General features: G+C 43.9%; 1 long non-coding RNA gene, 1 other non-coding gene and 1 pseudogene across 2 annotated transcripts; 2 read left to right on the forward strand and 1 right to left on the reverse strand.

Annotated features, from left to right (window-relative positions):
* The first annotated feature begins 5,150 nt into the window (after positions 1-5,150).
* LOC112903636 lies at positions 5,151-7,086 on the forward strand (annotated as a pseudogene).
* Positions 7,087-7,773: 687 nt separating this feature from the next.
* LOC112903023 lies at positions 7,774-9,687 on the reverse strand. Its single transcript, XR_003230712.1, has 2 exons — positions 8,246-9,687; positions 7,774-8,165 (listed from the first exon to the last, which is right to left on the reverse strand). It is a non-coding gene; the product is annotated as an uncharacterized LOC112903023 (long non-coding RNA).
* A 321-nt stretch (positions 9,688-10,008) lies between these two features.
* Positions 10,009-10,118, forward strand: LOC112872482. The gene has a single exon (XR_003224677.1). It is a non-coding gene; the product is annotated as a small nucleolar RNA Z279/snoR105/snoR108 (small nucleolar RNA).
* Positions 10,119-20,907: the final 10,789 nt, after the last annotated feature.

Below are 20,907 nucleotides of genomic sequence, written 5' to 3' on the forward strand. Positions count from 1 at the left end.
ACTTAGAATGGTTAAATGGACTAGAATGTTGAAAGCTAAAATATGAAATTAAGGACTTACTCTTTGTTGCTTTTCAGCAAAAACAAAACCTTAGAGCCATGCATGCTTAGTAGTCGGTATTTACATACCACTATCGAGTAAGCCTTGCTGAGTATTAGTATACTTGGCCTTACTTGTGGCTATATTTTCAACTATGTCTTTTGAAGATATGATAGTTGGTTTGCCTTGGCCGAGTACTTTGCCGACTGGTTGGTCCGTGGAGTGGGATCCGTCCCCAGTCAACATTGACTCTGCCGAGTGATGCCATGTATGGGCTTCATCGTGGTATCCAAATCGACAATAGAGGATCGTGTTTTCTTTCCGCTGCTTTAAAACTCTGAATCAAGTTTTTATGTTTTGAACTCTGAAGTACTCGTTTGATGAACTTGAGTTGTAATAATTGATGTCAGACTTGTGAAGATTATGGAATGTTCTAATCTCTGGACTTGCCTTCGTGCGAGTTATGTGTACGCTTTGTTTCGATTAAAATATTAAGTGGTCGCATCGGGATTTACCTGACAGACTATCAGATTACTCCGTTTGAAGTGCATTGTAGTCGGTTCATCTTTATGGATGATGGTTAGTGCACTTGAGCCAGGTTAATTCGGGCGGTTCTGCCATGACGAGCAGTTACAACTGATGTAGGGCGTGGGCTATGGCCCATCCCTTATCCTAAAATATCTACGCCATGTGCGCAGTCCCGTGGCCCCAGGTCTAACAAGCCCCCGAGCTCTTTGTAGTCGAGTACTGGAGGCTTCCGAGTACTTCTAAAGGCGTCTTCGAGTTCTCTCGAACTCCATCTTAAAGGTGTCTTCCGAGTACTTCCTTGACTGCATCGAGGCTGTAAGGTGCTCATGCCCTGAGTAGTTGTCAAGTCTTCTTTTATATGGGGTTCAATTAAACTTGCACTCCATATGGACTAGCCCCTAAGCCTTAAGTTGAATCGAAGAATTAGGCTGAGGGTCAAATTAGTCTTGAATCTTCCATCCTTATCTTCCAAAAGATTTAAAAAATAAGTCGCTAATGACACATGTCCTGCAACCCTCTAGCCTTGAATCCAAATTTCTAAGGTTTGGAAAAAAGGATCCAAAGAATCGTAGCATGCAATATATGATGGTAAGAATTTGATTGTTAAGATGGGCAAATTGGTTCAGAAATTCGAAAACTTCTTTTTTCGGAATGAATTCTCTGAAAAAATGGTTAAAAAATAACTTCTCCCAAAAACACCCTAAATTACCGCTCAAATCAAACCTTTTTCCTTGATTTAATGGCTAGATAAGACCTCTAGGTTAAAAATTTGAAAATCCCCTTATTTCGGAATAAAATTCCTGAAATAATGGTTAAACAATTATCTTCCCAAGATAAATCCTCAAAAGCCTCTTAAATTGGTTCTTCTATGAATCTTCCGAGTAGTTTTGCGGCGTCCAGCCTCCGAGCATGAGAGCTTAACAATCCGCCAAAAGCACACTGAGTGCCCTATTGAGTCCAGCTCGGAGCATGCGAGCTAGATGAGTTGGTGAAGGTACGCCAAGTAACCTTATTGCGCCCAGCCCCCGAGCATGGGAGCTAGACGAGCCGTCAAAAAGCATGCTAAATGTCTTGTTTGCAGTCGAGATGAGGAGTTGAGTTGCTGAAGGCGCGTAATACTAGTCAAAAACTAGTAAACGCAGTATTATAGGAGCGATGCCCCTTCAGTGAACTACACGTAGTACTAGTTGAGAAATAGTAAATGGAGTGTTACTGGAAGTATAGGAGCAAGGCCCTTTCAGTAAACTAGGAGTAGTACTAGTCGAAAACTAGTAAATGGAGTGTTACTAGAAGTATGGGAGAAAGGCCCCTTAAGTAAACTACGCATAGTTTAGTAAAATACATGTAGTACTAGTCGAGAACCAGTAAACAGAGTGTTACAGGAAGTATGGGAGCGAGGCCCCTTCAGTAAACTACGCATAATACTAGTTGGGAACTAGTAAACGGAGTATTACTGGAAGTATGCGAGCGAGGCCCCTTTAGTAAACTGCGCGTAGTACTTGTCGAGAACTAGTAAACGGAGTGTTACTAGAAGTATAGGAATGAAGCCCCCTTCAGTAACATAGAATACTAGTTGGGAACTAGTAATCTGAGCGTTACTGGAAGTAGGGAGCGAGATCCCTTCAGTAAACTACACGTAGTACTAGTCGAGAACTAGTAAATGGAGTGTTACTGGAAGTATGGGAGTGAGACCTGTTCAGTAACCTATAATACTAGTCGGGAACTAGTAATCTGAGTGTTACTGGAAGTAGAGATAGGTGACTGGAGATCAATTGGCAAAGGAGAAATAAATTTTGCTCGTAGCTTAGTCGATTCCTTGGGCGGGCCATGAGAATTCACATGTTGCCATGCAAAAACGTCACAGTTGGCCCGAAGGAAGTGACGACGAGGTCCTTCACATGATTTTGATTAGTTCCTTGGGCGGGCCAAGATAGTTCGTATGTTGCCATGCGAAGATATCTCGGTTTTCCCGAAGGAAAAGATTACGCAATCCTTCACATGCGTTGTTACGAAACTGGTCGTGGTGTGAAGATGACTCGGTTGGCTAGAAGGAATTCCTAGGCGAGCCAAGACAGTTCGTACGGCGCTAAAATGTGGATGAACGGACAAAGGCCCTGTTTTGTGTAAATTCATTGATTCCGTGACCGAGTGGTTGAACGGGTTCTTTGGGGAAAAAACCCCATGTTTTGAGATAAAACTCAAGACAATGGTTAAATAAGTTCCCTAAAGATCTCCGAAAAATCTCCTTGAATCGGATCTCAGTCTTCGTTGAGTGGTGGAGCTCCTAGGGCCCTTCGGAGGGTTTGACATTTAAAGGTGGAATGCTTGCTCTTCGGGTGCCATGGGCATCGGTTGTGCAGAGCCTCCTTGAATCTCTTCTTCAAGTTGAGGGTTCTCTTTCTTTGCGTGGGTTGTTCCCCTACTTCTAGCTTACGCTTATGAGTTGTACCAAGGTAGTCGAGGAGGATATGATAGTTGGTGGGGCTATAGACCTCCACCTCATCGCGCTCCTACTGCCTGGCGATGATGACGTTGCAGGCGTCTCGGCCAGCATTGATGATAGTGCGGAGGTCACTCGTGGAGGAGTCATAGGGGTTACCTAGCCCTTGCTGGTGCTACTCGACTATGCAGTGCCTGCGTTCGATGCGCTTTACATTTCTGAGCTTGCAACGTTCCTTTCACACGCCATCTTCATTTTCCTTCTTCGCGGTGTCAACGGTGTTGAGAGCGAATTTGGGTGGCCTGCATGTGTTGCAATTCGACATTGCAGGGGTGTAGGAGATGTAGTCATCGTCGTCAAGGTAGTAGTCGTCAAGTTGGACGCGATCCGATCCGTCTGCCTCCATCAATGGGATTTCTTCAATGAAAGGCATAAAGACCTCGCGATCTGGCGAGGAGCGTTTGGCCATCCACCCCTCTTCTTCATCGGAGGAATCGAGGGGCCTGCCTTCCTAGAACGGTAGTTCATCAAGGTTAATGGCGTAGAAAGATGGGCTGAGGTTGTGTAGCTTGGAGGACTCCGTGCACTTCCGATGCCTGAGCCTGCTGACCAAGCTGATGGTGCAGGAAGGTGGGCTGAGGTCGGGTAGCTTGGAAGACTCCGTGCCCTTCGATACCAAGCCCGCCCGACCAAGTTGATGGCACCCTCAGGCCCTGGTGGCAGCTTGATAAAGGCGATGCATCGTCATTGAAGTCCGAGTAGTCAACGGAGATGGGAGCCCTCTGATAGACGGTGGCTAGTCCTCCTCCGACTTGTAGTAGACGATCCAAATCATCCTCCGACTCATAGAGGAACTTGTGGTACGGGACCTCGGACCGAGGCGGACTTGGTTCGAGGGGTTCCAGATTGTCGATAAAGTTGTCGATTGCACGGTTGATGTCCATGGCGGGTGCTTTGGGCTGCTTCTGATTGGAAAGCTGAAGACTTGTTTCCACAAGCCCGATGCATTCTGTGATGTTGCAGTCGACTCGATCAATACCAGAGTAGATGTTGCCAGGAGCAGCAAAAAAAGTGCGAGAAATCTCAAGGCTAATTGGGGAAGCTGATTACCGGAGTGTTGAAGGGCGGGCTCTGTGAGCTTGATGCACGCAGCGATGTTGCCGTCGACCCGGTCCACTCAAGCGATCAGGTCGTCAGTGTTGACATGTAGACGTGGGATCGCTCCGAGGTGACTCGCATGGTTTCCGATTAGATCGGAAATTGAATTCCGCCGAGACAGTCGGCGAGATCGTTGGCGTCGTAACGTGATGGTGTAGTTGGTGCCTCCAGCTCCTTGGTGTCGGCCAGGCGGCTGTTGTAGCCACCTGAACCGTTGGCGATGTAGACCCAGGAGCCGAAAACAAAAGTTGTGCCCCCGTCGAGCACGTCGCTGGTGAAGTCGAAAGATGCCATTGAGTTCTCCGGTGGATGCTCGATGAACACCCCTACCTGACGCGCCAGCTGTCGGTGTTTTACCGCCAAGCCCACCGAGGGATACCCCAAGGTGGTGAGTTGTAGGTGGGGTGTCGCCGAGATTAGGAACTCGAAGGTGCAAGGAACACAAAGTTTAGACAGGTTCGGGCCGCCAAGAGTGTAATACCCTATGTCCTGCGTGGTGGTTTGTATCGCCTTAAGTGTATATCTGCATGAGGCACGAGTTGTCCCTTATGTTGTGGTTTGAGGGGTCCCTGACCGCCCTTATATAGTCTGGGGAGACAGAGTTATATGGAAATCCTAGCCAGATACGAGTTTAGGAGCCCTACCCGAGTACTACTCGGGTAGTTTCCTTCTATTCCGACTAGTTCTACTACGGTACGAGTATTACAACTGATGTAGGGCGTGTGCCATGTACCATCCCTTATCCTAGAATATGTACGTCATGTGCACAGTCCCGTAGCCTCGGATCTGACAAGGTATAAATAGATATATCTCTATATTTTAATTAGCGTCTCCAACTTAATCATTGTTGTTGTTAAAACATAACTAATTAATGATTACATATATGGCTCGGGAAAGATGGCTTAATGTGTTTTGAGTGGAAACATGTCTTATATTTTTGTCAAAAAAATCATATCTTGTATTGGAGAAAAATTGAAGACGCGGAATGGAACTTAAAAGGAGTGTTTCTAGTTTGCCACAACTTTGTGCTGGCATACTTGTTCGTCAGGTTTTTGAATCTGAGAATCTTCTTTACCTCACTGCTGGTTTAGGAACCATGAAGGTTATTAATATTATTCCCAGTGTGCTGACAAGCATACAAAAATTCTTGCAGTTGGTACCTATGTTCCCCTGTCTCACGATTGGCCCCAAGATTAAAATGGCCAATAAGATGAAGGCAATGCGAAGAAATTTGGAGGAGATCACAAGACAACACAAGGATTTCAGTTTCACGCCTGGCAGTACAACCAACGTTGAAAAAGTTACTGATCTGCGGGAGACATCATCGGCTGTTGAAGAAGCACTAATCGTAGGGAGGACGGAAGAGAAACAGAAAATATTGGCTTCCTTGTCTGAGAACCTGGCACAAGAGATCACCATCCTTCCTATATATAGCTTTGGAGGCATCGGCAAGACAACCTTGGCAAAACTAGTTTTCAGTGATGCCCAGTTCAATGATTACTCTCGGGTATGGGTATATGTGTCCCAGGCCTTCGTCTTGAAAAAGATTGGCAACTCTATAATTTCACAAGTATCTAATGGCAACAGTTAAATAGCTGAAAAGCAGATGATAAATAAGCGTCTTCAAGAGCTACTAGCTGGTAAGAAGGTTCTGGTTGTTTTAGATTAGATGGCATGTGGAGGGATAACGAAAATGAATGTCAACTGGAAGATTTGAGGGCTATGCTAAGGATTGGAGAAGGCAGCAAAGTGGTGGTCGTAGTAACCACACGCGACGAAGGCATAGCAAAGGAACTTTGTACCATTCAACCACACAAACTAGCTCCATTGACAAATGACATGTGCTGGACTATAATAAACCAAAAGAGTGCCTTTGAATCTAAAGATTGCAAAGAGCAGTTAGAGCATATAGGAAGGGACATTGCAATGAAATGTGCAGGTGTGGCTTTGGCGGCTCGATCACTTGGATACATGTTGCGGTCCATGACTTTTGATGAATGGAAGTCAGCGAGAGACAGTGATATCTGGAATGTTTCTGCTACCAGAGACACATGTTCTGCACAACATACAGTTCTTGCATCCTTGAGGTTAAGTTACAACTTACAACAGTATGCCATCATAATTAAAGCTATGCTTTGGCTACTGTGCAACCTTTCCAAAAGGTTACAACATAGCTAAAGGTGGTCTAATTCACCAATGGCTCTATCTGGGTTTGATCGAGCTACGAAGCATATTATCCACTCGGCAACTTGGAGAAAATTATGTTCGGCAGCTTTTGGGGCTGTCCTTCCTCCAAATTTCAAAGTCACCTTCAGTGAGTCGATACACCTTACAGTTGAGCACTAACATTACATGGAACTTACATAATGCATGCTTTCATCAATCTTGTTTTCATATCGACTAGCTGAATCTACAGGCCGACCCCACTACGTATTCCTTTATCCTCCACATATAGCAAATACATGCAGGGAGAGATGAGCATATAGATAGGCACGGTTCAGCAATCATAAATACAGTTCCTACAAGTCATCTACTAGTAATGGCAATAATCAATCCACGTTAAGTTACACGAAGATTCCATGATTAAAGTTAGGGAAGTTGCTATTTAGATAAATTTGGTATTATGAGTGAAACATTGTGACATATTTATAGTGATAGTTCAATTTAAGCACCCTATTTCTTTTCACAAAAAAAATATATATATGCGACTCCTATCATAGTTCAATAGAGAAAATCTGACATCTTGAGCTCTATGAGGTAGATTGAAACACCTCTTGTGCTATTTTAGTAATAGGGTATGAAATAATAGATCAGTAAGTGCTAGGTTTCAAGTTAATATCTCTAAGGGAAATCATTTTTACAAATATCAGCAGATAAGATCAAAATCAGGTAACAAAATTTGGATTCACAAAGTATTGGTAAAACGGATGCAACAAGAGCTAACATGGCTCAAGCTAATGCTTCAATTAAACACATTTGGAATACACATAGAGGTGCAATGCAAAAGGGAAAGTATATCATCAGGGAAAATTTATCGGGTAATGGTAACTGAAGTTGATCATAACTAGATAAAAACTACCTAGTATGCCTATATGCAATATATTATCTGTCGGATCAAAATTTATCCATAAACTTCTAATACTTCATGGAGATATCTATGTTTTTTGATTCAAGGTTGGAGGTTTGGTGACAGAGTATGGCAACTTTCTGATCTTCACAGCAGTGAGGGGTGCATCTCACATGGTGCCATCTGCACAGCCAGACTAGATTCTTAAGCTATTTCTATCAATTATACTCGGACAAGACTACCAAACACAACAAATCCACTCATTAAGTGTTCCTAGAAAAGAAGCTCATGATAGAAAAAAGAAGCTTAGGCTTTTTTCAGTTTTGCTACAGCAGATTAGTTCATAAAGATCCCTAGGGTGCTCAATAAGTTCTTTATTCTTCATAAGGAGAAGAAAAATAACACTTCCAAGTATAGTGATTATCGCATTTACATACATCATCAGATTGCAATACTGAAGTCTGGAACATAGAGCAATGGTTTAAGCACCTATGTCATGGAGCATATTGTGCAATTTGCCATGGCAACTACACCAAAATAGTTCAGGAATAGTCGTTCATTATAAAGGATGGAAGAGTCATTCATTGTAAAGGATGGAAAAGGGTCACTCACTGATAAGATATCTAATTCAACTGTTATAATGCTTATTGTACTTGAGGGTTAGTGTTTCTGCTAATGCTAGACCTGACATGTTATGCAATTAATCTTATTTTCAGTGAATGTAACAACTTGAATATTGATCCATAGGCTCTATTTTCAGGACAAGATACAAAATTCTGCAGTAAAGTTGCCTTGTCAATGCTGTGTTAAGCTCGATTAACAATAGTTTCAGTCGGCAGAGACAATTCCTTTCCTTGACTAGAGTTATTTTTTCTGAACAAATTCTGCTCGATCAGTGTGCAAAACCACATGGTCCAGAGAGTAAATCTGCATCTGGAGTAAGATAATAAATTAATAAGAGGCTTATCTGCATTGGAGGGCATGAAGAATGCAATGAAATGGTAGGTTAATACCTGGAGAGAGCACACAGCTTGGAAGCTGGACGTCTCCTTGCTCCCAGAAGGCCAAAAGATGGCAGTAATAACTAGGAAAAACAATCTTTGTTCTCTGCAGTACTAAATTGTTGTCATGAAGTGGATTCAGGCCAAAGCCACTGCTGGACGGTGCCAGCAAAGGTGCCTGGCAAAGCAATTTGGAGTTAATTAAGCTTACCAATATCGCATTGAAACTCTGACTACCGCTTACCAATAGAGAATTACCATTGCTCTAATTGACTCATTGACTAATTGTGAGCTGCCGTTTGGAGAAGTTTATCAGTTCTCTTTACTCTCATATTATCACAATGTTCAGAATCACTTGGTTTGAGCCACCTGCTGTGCAGTTCAATGGCATAAGACACTAGTGCTAGTGCTACTGCCGTTGCAGTCGAATTAGAGCAGACATTTGTTGCCTTTAATGAATCACCCATTCACCCTTAATTCTCCCACCTTAGCACTTCATGATTCAGCATGGCACTCTGTGATCATTAAAGGTTCGAGGTCCTCCAACATTGGCAGACCAGCACATAGAATTCCTTGCTGCACATCATTTTTTTTTTTATTTTGAAGCATGCCAGCAATCAAGAAAGGTCAGTTGCTTTATCCTCAAACCAATCTGACTCTGTCAATACCTGACCATCACGAATTCAGTGGACAATTAGCTCACCGTACATGCTTAGATGTTCGTCTTCAGATTCTGAAGCTCCCATATTCTTGAGTAACCGATCTAAAACCCAGAGCATCCGCCACCTCAAGTAGCACGGAAGGCTAATGGGCTCTTCCCTTCACATCAACCCAACTACAACCAGGCACCATCCTGCCATGGATATCCCCAGGCCCATCATCAGCTCCCCTTCCTTTGCACAGACAATGAGCCTGCTCCGTAGATCACTGGCCATGTTCACGGCCACACCCTTCCCCCTCATGAAAAGATCCAGGGCCTAACACTCCAACAGCATCATCCAACATCCGAGCCTTGGCGTACATCTCCAGCAGCACACCGGAAATAACAACATTCTCTAGCAACCCCGAGCCGGACAGCGAAGCCGTGGAGTCCGGCGCCAACAACCCGCGTCCCGCAGTTCTGTCGGCGCACGGAGCACGGCGGGAACGGCGTACCTGTCGGGCCGGTGTCCCGCCCCGAGGAGGCGCGCGAGGATCTCCAGCGCCGCCACGGGAGGAGATGCCGCCAGCAGGACGTTGTACGCGCGCATGGACGGCGAGGGCATTGCATCGAACACCGCAGCGGCAGCAGAGCAGGACGGGGTCGTGTCCAGGGTGGCATCCGGAAGACGGCCACCGACCAGGTCCTGGGCGTGGAGCTGCGCGCCCGGGGAAAGCGCCGCGCCAGACGCCGCACCGGCGGAGGAGGGCCGAGAGGCGGCCGGCGGTGGCGGCGGCATCTCGACGGCCGCCGTTTTTGGAGGACGACGTTGCTGTGGGCCTGCGGACTGCGGTGCCTGGGTGTGCTAACGAGAGAGAGATGAGAGGGCTTTGCCATTTGCCAAAGACCGAGTGGGCTAGGCCCAACTCGACGAGGCGTAGTAGCCCAAGGCTTTGAAGCCCACTCAGCTGCTAATCACCTGTCGTCGTCGTTAGGAAGCGAATTCGTCTAAGCAGGGAACGGGAGTGTTTGTTTAGTCCCACATCGGTTGACTTCGGAGGACGGCGAGCAGGGGAATGGCATAAAATGGTGAACCGGTGCCCCTTGCCGAAGCATGATCCTTCAGGCAGTTAAAGGGACATGATGAGTGGTAAAAGCTCGCATTTTTCACTGCGAGAGGGGTGCCTGCTCCAAAATAAGCCTGTTACGACAACAGGGCACTCACAGCGTTTACCATCTGATCCCGAAACTAAAACAAATCTAAATTTTTGATCTCTTAATAAATTTCTTGATTATTATTTGATTTGAGTAGTTGATTTAGTTTTTTTGATATTTTCAGTTTCAATTTTTCGTTATTTGAACGGGGCACTCACTAGAAGCTATTTGAACTGTAGTGTGGTTACTGTAAATTCAGTTGATTCAAAGAAGATATTCATTATTTTTGCGGTGTAAATTCATTTGATTCGAAGAAGATATTCTTTTTACGGTCAGTGAGCCAGTCCTAGAGATCTTAATATATACTTGATAAAAAAAGTATGAAAAGTATCCCACTAGAATCGCAAGATTTGACAAAACTTAATGTGAAAATAAGACACATGTAAACGGTTTATTTCATGAAGCTTGACATATGACTTTGTTAGAAAAAACGCAAGAAATTTGTAAAGCTATGAAGGATTTCCTTTTTGACATAAAATCTCCCAGACATATAAGCAGATCAAGTAAGAATTCTTTAATCAAACCATATCTCCCTGTACAGTCACTTAAATATTATGGGTTGCCTAGGAGATGATTCACAAATTCAGGCTCAGCAAAGAATAGCATTTATGCAAGCAAATCAAACTTGAAGTATGTGATCAGAGAGCACCATTTGCGTGCTAGTTGTTTTGGTCTTGTGCACATGTCTGTGGGTGATCTCGAGCCTATGTGCGTCAAAACTCCGAGACATCTCCCCACACTTTTTCTTGTTCCTTACTTTATTCACAACACGATGAAAATAAAATAATAGTTCTATGGTTTTAAGAACCATGGAGCTCTAAACTTTATTAAAATTCAAATGTTTTTTAAAGCAAGATTCAAGAGTACTTCAGCTCTAAACCAAGATAGAATTAAGAGAGGAACTTATTATGAGATACTTTCAAACCTCCCCCGCACTTAGATTTTTGTCGCTGAACAACAAAATCAAGTGTGTGGGAACTCGGGATGCCGAGACGGCCCGAGTTCGGAGATTGGATGATATTCTACCAGGAATCGCTGCTTTTGCATAGAAAATCCAGCTTTATTCCTTGCTTTGTTATACCTTTAGCATAGTCCACCTTAAAACTTGTATACGGATGGTGACGCGGACCTAGCAGAATCCGACCTGGAGTTCGACCCCAATGGTGACGGATGGTACGATTAAGGCCCGTGCTACACTCAAGTCTGCTCAGGATCACCCAAATGAAGGAAAGCCTTGAAGCCTAGCTACCGCTTTCAATTTCCCTTTGCTTCAATTTAGCCCAAGGGGCTTGTAATGGACCTCGTACTACAATCCATTTGGATTATGTAATAATTAAATCCATGTTTGACCTTAAATGCTATGTATGACTGTGGTATCCTCCTGAAATGAGTTTTGTACATGATAGCGTATAATTTTGAGACTATCACAATGGTACAGGGAGTTGATTTATTGCCCCGAGAACCCGGTTCGTTTCAACACCCCTACCTCGACCTGCGAGATGACCGCTAGCGACAAGCCTACGACATCCTCAAGCATCGGGACTTTGGTCATACCAAAGCTTTCGACTCGGACCTCCTTGAGAAAATAGGTATGAACATGGACTTTGCTCGTGTTTGGCATGTGGTTGGATGGGATGGTTTTGTGCCCGTTGAGGAGAACGGTTCTTGTCTCCTCACCATCTAGTTTCTTTGCACTCTTCGGGAGGTGGGTGACAGTGTTTCTTTCCAGCTTTTTGGAAACGAATACTATCTTATTTGGAAATTTTTGAGTCACCACCTTAGTTTTAGAGTGCGCTTGCCAATTTCCCTTGAACAAGCTTGCCGCAATTTTAATCGCCATGATTTTTGGGGTTTGATTTCGGGTCAAGTTGTCCATGGCAAGTTGCACCACAGTGCAATGATATTCAAAATCCAACTCTCCGTTTGATGCACAAGTGGTTGGCCATGACTCTTTTCCCAGGGATGATGTTCGGGCCATGCGCAATGATGAGTTAATGATTTATACGCCATGGTCAACAAGATCAAAATCTCTCCCTTGACGGATCCTATTGATGTACTTCTTTGATTACTTGCATCGCTTCAAGCATTGGTGTCTTAGATGGGAATGTTATTCCCTTCATTGAGGATTAGCATGCTCTTATTGACGAGTCTTATATGATCTAGGGTCATACACTCATGAAAGGCCCGAATGACTTTTTGATTTTTTTTCTCTCTTGGCTATGCAGATGAGATTCCATTACCAAACGCGGGGTTCTATTTGTATAACTGCCACTCGCTAACCTTCCCTCTTGTTCCATAAGAGGAGGCCCGTAGGCATAGTTTTTCTGGCTTACCTAGCAGGATAACAAGAAGCAAGGACAAAAGGGAAGCCACACCACCTTCACAGCCTTAAGCCACCCTATCCACATGAGGCAGGTGGATCGTCATGGCAGAGTGCCAGCACCGAAGAGTGGGCACGGCAGGCCCAAGGGCGCTGGTCCACCAGCTCCAGCTCCAGCGGGATCCCGCACCTCGCATGACATACGGCCTCGACCCGAAACTTCAGCTCCCTCACCCAGCAGATAGGCGAGCTCAGGGTCCAGGACAACGATATTGATGAGTCGCTGAACCAGCACATCCAGATCAACGGCAGCCACACACGGACAAGAGGATCCATGCCATGGAGCAGAGGCAGCTACAGCAGTAGGAGGAGTGGAGGGCTTACTTACATTGGGCGAGGTACAACCCCAACCAGCATCAGTGAGGGTATCTTGTATCTTATATCCTTTACCGGTTTCATATATGCATAAAACTGTGGCAGAACCGCCTGAATTATTCCGGCTCAAGTGCGCTAATGGTCGCTATACAGCTGGCATTAACTCAACGCACTTCAAACGGAACAATCCGTTGGTCTGTCGGGTCTCCGCCCGATACAACCACGGTTCAACAGGATCGAAGCAGGTCTACCTCGCACGAAGGCGAGTTTACAATCACAGAACAGCTCATCAACTTTTATTTTACAGATATTCAAACATTATTACAAACCAGGTTCGAACTTAGATAAAATTTATACAAACCGTGTTTAGACTGACAAGCTGAATAGCTTGCCCAAAATCACAGCGGAAAGAAAAGAGCACGCAATTACACACGTCGCGAAGGTTGACATCATACTCAGCCCAAAGCTTGGTGTCACTCAGGAGGGTCACTGCCAGCCGGGGACGGATCCCACTCCACGGACCAGCCAAAAGGAACAGACGTTGGCCATGCAGGGTTGTCCATGGGATTCTCGAAAGTTAAACCTAAAACAGATACTAGCGAGGCTGAGCATTCTAATACTCAGCAAGGCTTACCCGAGTTTGGGTATACTTTAGCCCGTAACTAGACTCATGAAGGCATTGTAAAGGTTCTGGGTTTATTTTCAGCTGAAAAGCAACAAAGAGTATAACCTACTTTCAAATTTTAGCTTTCAGATTCTAGCTTGATTAGCCATTCTAGGTAAGCACCTATACTAAACAAGCAAGGTAGAGATTATCATCCATCAAGATTATTCCATCAATAATTACACTTTTTACTCGATGTGGCAGAAGGAATAAGCAGTCTCAATCCTCGTGAGAAGCGGACGATTCTGAATCGAATTTCAACCTTGCAAGGTAAACCTAACACACACGCTTGGAATATCCAAAGATCGTTCCAAGCAACCGTTTCCCTCATATTCCAGGTTATGGATCGGGGCCACCACAAGCGACTGCAGGACCATACGCACACCAATTGTGCAGGACATATGTCTGTAGCACGACTACATGATCCTGTATTCCTGTCTGCCTTGCAGAACGTACTCCCACTCATCGGTGCGTGTAAACATAAAATAAAAGTCGAGTGGTGGAGACGTGTCCATTTGTCGGGCCATTCGGGTACTAGGCTTACCGCTTACCATATTTCGTGGCATGTGGCTAGTACTTTCAAACACTTAGCCACCACTACCACACATTTCGACCTTAACCACTTTTAACAAAACAGACAGGGTAAACCTTCAGGTCATGATACAGCACATGACCCTGTCCATCATCCTTATAGTGGTTGCAGAATTGTAAACAAGCAACTCCTATATCGCGCGGGTGACAGGAAATCACCCGACTTTTACCGGTCCTATTAGCAGAGCATCTAAGCGATAAGGACTCGGGTACAATACATTGGATCCCTAAGATTTTATGCAACTAGGGTTTCATTTCAACTCCTAAACGTAATGCAAGATATATAATATAATAATAGAATTGTAATAAATTGAATTACTGGGTATGCATCGGGGTATGCCTTCTTGAGTGGGGTTGGGGGCAGAAATGTCAGAGACTTCCAAACTTGGGTTCGGAGCTTCAGTTATATCCTCGGCGACGTTTATCGGGTCTTCGGAGAAACCTTGGTCTTGTCCTAAGACCAACTCGTAGTCTCCGTCGTCGAGCGTCGTTGACTCTATATGATATGCAACAGTTTATTTGAGATAGTGTTTGAGTAAAATATTTCATTTCACGATAAAGTTGCAATCCAATAAATAACACACATGAACTCATGAAACAAGGGGGTTTAATTTTAAATTTTCATTTATAATTAAGTCATGATTATAATACGGGATTTATTAAAAACAGGAACTAGAACATTTAAATTTGAATTCAAATCCTAAGTTTAAATTCAAAACTTAGGAAATAGAATTATAAAGTTTTGAAAAATTTATTTATATACTAATCATCAACACATTAGGTTATGGTAAAAGATCTAATTAACTAAGCTTAAAGAACATGTTTCACTAATTTAATTTCATTTCAAAATTTGAATTGCCCTAAATTCAAAAGAAGTTGAGCTACAAAACAAAGCTAAGTTTGAAACTTTTACACAAGGTTACACATAGCCTATAGAAGTTACATACTAAAAATCATAAGAAACAAAGTTAAGGTGTAGAAGTTACACACAAAAATACCTCTCAACTTTAGATTTAAAATAGACACAAAAGTATTTTGTTTCATACTAAACTTCATTAGTTAAAGTTGTAGGGTTTGAAATCTAGTTTCCAACAAAACTAGTTTTGCAATTTTTGGATTTTTCTACAATTTATACTGAGTTAAACATGTTTCAGCCATTTGAAAGAAACCTAACTAAAGCTATTTGCAGAAAACCCCCCGGGACTTCTTTCTCCTTCAAACATCCACCCCTCCCTCTCTGCTCTCTTCTTACAGGTGGGACCTCCTTTGCTTCTTCCCCCCCCCCCCCCCGTCCCATGCCCACGGGCCGAGGCACAAGGGTGGCGGCACCGCTCGCCTTGCCGGCGGCGAGCCCGCCTGGCTCCCAGCCCAGGGCCTACAGCCTGCCTAGCCGCCCAAGGCAACTCCTTACCCCCCCCCTTTTCCCCCTCAAATTGCAGCCCTTCGGTGCAGGACTCGGCCACCCGCAGCTGCAGCTACTCGGTCACGGCGGCGACCCTGTTCCGGCGACTCCCGAGCCTCCCAGATGTTGGGATCAGCACAAGGAGCATCCACACCCCCTCAGGAACACTCTCAAGCAAGAGGCTACGCCCCGCAGCGGCCGGACCCAAGGTCCCCGCGGCGGCGCCATGGTGCTGTGGTGCACGGCGTCGCAAGCCGCGTTCCTGCCCAAACTACAGCCCCCCAACCCAACCCACGAGTTCTGAAGCACCACAAGCTCACAAACCACTGGGAACATTGCACATCCAGGGCTAAACTCGCTCCTAAGGCAGGGCTCACCGGAGGGGATCGATGGCGGTGCTCAGAACCGAGCCACTGGTTGAAATCCGGCGAGGATAGGTGCTGGTTTGGCTTGAGAAGTGGAGGAATGGTTGGTGGATGGCTTCACACATCTCTGGGCACAAGGAATTGAAGAGGGAAGGAAGGACGGCGACGGAAGCTCGTCAGAATGGCGTGGCACCGCTCGGGAGCGTTTGCTCGACGTGGAAGAGCGAGGGCCAGCCAGCGAGGGTAATGCGACGGTGGGAGGAGGGACCGGGCGACGCGTGGAGAGGGAAAGCAGGAGGTGGATGGCGGCGCCCTGCACGGCGGCGGCCGAGGGGAGGCGCACCGGCGGCAGAAGGAAGCAGCGCAGGGGAGCAGAGGGCAGAAGGGGCTCAGAGGAAGAAGATGAGAGGGGAAACGTCCAAGGACTCATGTGTAAAATTAAAAAGATCCAAGGACTTCTCTGTAAAGTGAAATTCTCCATTGATCTAAAGCTCAAATGAAAAAGTGCCCAAAATCAAAGTTTTAGAGTTTTTCAAGATCTATAAAAATGCTTTAGGGCTCAAGTTCAAAAGCTCAAAGTTTGCAGCTTTACAAGATAGGTTTTGGATAAAGGTGAAATTTGAATTACCTTGGTCCTTACCAAAGTGAATTTGATCAAATTTTAAACATATTCGCAAAAGTTCATGGAAGGTCATGATGACTTGTACTCTTACATATTAGCCCTCAAGTAAACATAAGAGTTACTTTTACACATCAATTATTTTACATAAAAGCCCTATGGTTTTTGTTTTAATCACACATAGGTCCCTATCTTTACACCACAAACCCATTTTTCTTAAGATTTAACCTATCTTTTACACCTTCCTTCCTATAAAGATATAAACTTAGCACTTAGTATCACTTTTATCCTAGGTTTTAGTGCTACCTCCCATTTCACCCAAATAACACTTAAGGACCTATATCTTATAGAAATTACAGAAATACCCCTAGCCTTTCTGTACTATCCACATATACCATAGCAAGCATACTTATATCATACTAAAACCTAGTGTCCATGTTTTCTAATTACCTGAATGTCACAGCCTTCCCCCCTAAAAAGAATCTCGTCCCGAGATTCCGGAATAGAGGAATTTGGATGATTAATTTCGGAAGTTGGCTTGGAAGAAGTCTGGGAAATTATGCTGAAGATAAGACTCAGTTTCCCATGTTGCTTCTTCTTCTGTGTGATGGTTCCACTGAATCTTGTACATCCTAATGGTTTCCCTTCTAGTACTCCTTTCTTTGGTGTCTAGCACTTTGATTGGATGTTCTGTATACGTTAGGTCAGCTTCAACCTCGATAGTCTGAGGATCGATGATTTCAGTAGGAATCTTGACACATTTCCTGAGTTGAGATACATGGAAGATATTATGGATGGCCGCTAGTTGAGAAGGAAGTTGAAGACAATAAGCTATGGGTTCACAGATTTCAAGGATTTCAAAGGGTCTGATGTATCGAGGAGCAAGTTTCCCTTTTACGCCGAACCTTTGAATACCTTGGGTAGGAGATACTCGAAGATATACGAAGTCTCCGACTTGAAATTGCAATGGTCTTCTTCGTATATCAGGCCGAGATTGAGCTTCCTTTAGATTATCCTGTATAACTTTTACCTTATTCTCTGCTTCAATAACTAGGTCGGGTCCAAAAATCCTACGTTCTCCGGTCTGTGACCAACTCATAGGGGTTCTGCAACGGCGACTGTACAATGCTTCAAATGGGGCCATCTTAAGACTGCTCTGATAGCTATTGTTGTATGAGAACTCTGCCAATGACAGACATTTGTCCCAGTTCTTGTCATATTGAAGGACGCAGGCTCTGAGCATATCTTCCAAAATCTGATTTACCCTTTCGGTCTGTCCATCTGTCTGAGGATGATACGCAGAGCTTCGAATTAAGTTAGTTCCAAGAGCATCTTTGAGTTGTTCCAAGAACCGAGCGACGAATAGTGTTCCACGATCGAAAATGATTGTCTTAGGTATGCCATAAAGACGAACAATCTGATCCAAGTAAATCTCGGCATATTTCTTGGCATTATATGTAGTGTGCACAGGAAGGAAATGTGTAGTTTTGGTTAATCGATCAACGATTACCCAAATGGAGTCATGTCTCAGAGAAGTATTAGGCAAACTAACAATAAAGTCCATACTAATGTCTTCCCACTTCTAAGAGGGAATAGGTAGAGGTTGAAGAATACCAGTAGTTTTCAGATGACTGGCTTTGACTCTTTGGCAGATATCACATTCTAAGACATACCTGGCGATTTCTCGTCTCATACGAGTCCACCAAAACTTTCATTTCAGATCTTGGTACATCTTCGTACTGCCAGGGTGTATATAAAATTTGGATAGGTGGGCTTCGTCCATTATCTGTCTACGGAGCTTATGGTCCTTGGGTATAACAATACATTCGTTGAACCATAAAACTCCTTCTGGGTCTTCTCGGAAGCATTTATATTTTCCTTCCCCTTGGGTCATCTTCTGTTTAATAATTCCAACTCCCTTACTGTGCTGCTGAGCTAGAACAATGTCATCCCTAAGTGTGGCTTCAACTGAGAGATGGTTCAAGTCACCTTGGGGCACGATTTCTAGGTTAAGCTTTCTCATTTCCCAACAAAGAGTTTTGTTGAAAGCTTCAAAATATAAGCAAGAACAATGTGCTTTGCGACTGAGTGCATCTGCAATGACATTGGCCTTGCCTGGATGATAATGTACCTCTAAATCATAATCCTTGATTAGTTCTAGCCAGCGTCTTTGCCTCATATTTAAATCTACTTGGGTAAAGATATATTTGAGGCTTTTGTGGTCAGTATATATATGACACTTTGCACCCATTAGATGATGTCTCCAAATTTTCAAGGCATGAATGACAGCTGCTAGTTCGAAATCATGAGTAGGATAGTTTTGTTCATGAACTCTGAGTGCCCGTGATGCATATGCAATTACTTGGTGGTCTTGCATGAGTACACAACCAAGTCCAGTTCCTGATGCATCACAATAGATGTCAAAAGGTTTTGACACATCGGGTTGAGCCAAAACTGGAGCAGTAGTAAGATGATCTCTGAGAATGTGGAATGCATCATCGCATTTTTGATCCCAAGCGAATTTAACACCTTTCTTTTGTAGTTCGGTCATAGGTTTGGCTATTCTGGAAAAGTCAGGAATGAAACGACGATAATAGCCAGCTAGACCAAGAAAACTATGGATCTGATGGACTGTTGTGGGAGGTTTCCAATCCATCACTTCCTGTACTTTATTGGGATCGACGGATATTCAGTCACCAGAAATGGTATGGCCTAAAAATTTCACTGTATCTAACCAAAACTCACACTTGGAGAATTTGGCATATAAATGGTGGTCTCTTAATTGTGGTTAGTGTACCTGCAGAAGAGCTCATATATATATCATGAACCTTTCATGGCAGCACGACATGAAAGCGTCCCCAAACAATACTGTTCGCTATAGAAACAGCATCTGTACAATTACCACCGTACAGACAACGTTAACATACGTTATCGAAACAATGTATTCACGGGGGTATCGCAAAATGCGGGGGTATGAACAGCGATCGCCATACTCTGCGCCGAACCATATACTCCCAACATGATCAACCTAAGTTGATATATTGGCAGCATCTCAAGTAGGCCACTGCTTGAGAAACAGCGTTCGGTTCGCATCACCGACGGGAAGGCTAACTCCCCAGTTAGCTGAGGATCCTTACCTCCTTACCTCGCGATCGTAGGTGTCGTTACAAAAAGTAAGGTTGAGTTGTACATGAATTTAAATTTTGACAGGAAGTAGTGCTGCAAGTCAGAACTATCTATACATATATAGATACTAATAGCCACCTGATATTTCCCATATAAGTCCCTAGGGCTTTATGTTCTAGGCATCAACCTTAACGGATCCATCGTACTTTGTAAACTCATTTGTTGACCAGTTTTATCCTGAAAACACTTTTTAAGAGCTTTTCCAGATGTAAAAGTAAACCTACAGCTCTGATACCAGCTGTGGCAGAACCGCCCGAATTATTCCGGCTCAAGTGCGCTAATGGTCGCTATATAGCTGGCATTAACTCAATGCACTTCAAACGGAACAATCCGTTGGTCTGTCGGGTCTCCGCCCGATACAACCACGGTTCAACAGGATCGAAGCAGGTCTACCTCGCACGAAGGCGAGTTTACAATCACAGAACAGCTCATCAACTTTTATTTTACAGATATTCAAACATTATTACAAACCAGGTTCGAACTTAGATAAAATTTATACAAACCGTGTTTAGACTGACAAGCCGAATAGCTTGCCCAAAATCACAGCGGAAAGAAAAGAGCACGCGATTACACACGTCACGAAGGTTGACACCGTACTCAGCCCAAAGCTCGGTGTCACTCAGGAGGGTCACTGCCAGCCGGGGACGGATCCCACTCCACGGACCAGGTAATTAGAAAACATGGACACTAGGTTTTAGTATGATATAAGTATGCTTGCTATGGTATATGTGGATAGTATAGAAAGGCTAGGGGTATATCTGTAATTTCTATAAGATATAGGTCCTTAAGTGTTATTTGGGTGAAATGGGAGGTAGCACTAAAACCTAGGAGAAAAGTGATACTAAGTGCTAAGTTTATATCTTTATAGGAAGGAAGGTGTAAAAGATAGGTTAAATCTTAAGAAAAATGGGTTTGTGGTGTAAAGATAGGGACCTATGTGTGATTAAAACAAAAACCATAGAGCTTTTATGTAAAATAATTGATGTGTAAAAGTAACTCTTATGTTTACTTGAGGGCTAATATGTAAGAGTACAAGTCATCATGACCTTCCATGAACTTTTGCGAATATGTTTAAAATTTGATCAAATTCACTTTGGTAAGGACCAAGGTAATTCAAATTTCACCTTTATCCAAAACCTATCTTGTAAAGCTGCAAACTTTGAGCTTTTGAACTTGAGCCCTAAAGCATTTTTATAGATCTTGAAAAACTCTAAAACTTTGATTTTGGGCACTTTTTCATTTGAGCTTTAGATCAACGGGGAATTTCACTTTACAGAGAAGTCCTTGGATCTTTTTA

Source organism: Panicum hallii, chromosome 8 (assembly GCF_002211085.1).
Source record: "Panicum hallii strain FIL2 chromosome 8, PHallii_v3.1, whole genome shotgun sequence".
Classification (NCBI taxonomy): domain Eukaryota; kingdom Viridiplantae; phylum Streptophyta; class Magnoliopsida; order Poales; family Poaceae; genus Panicum; species Panicum hallii.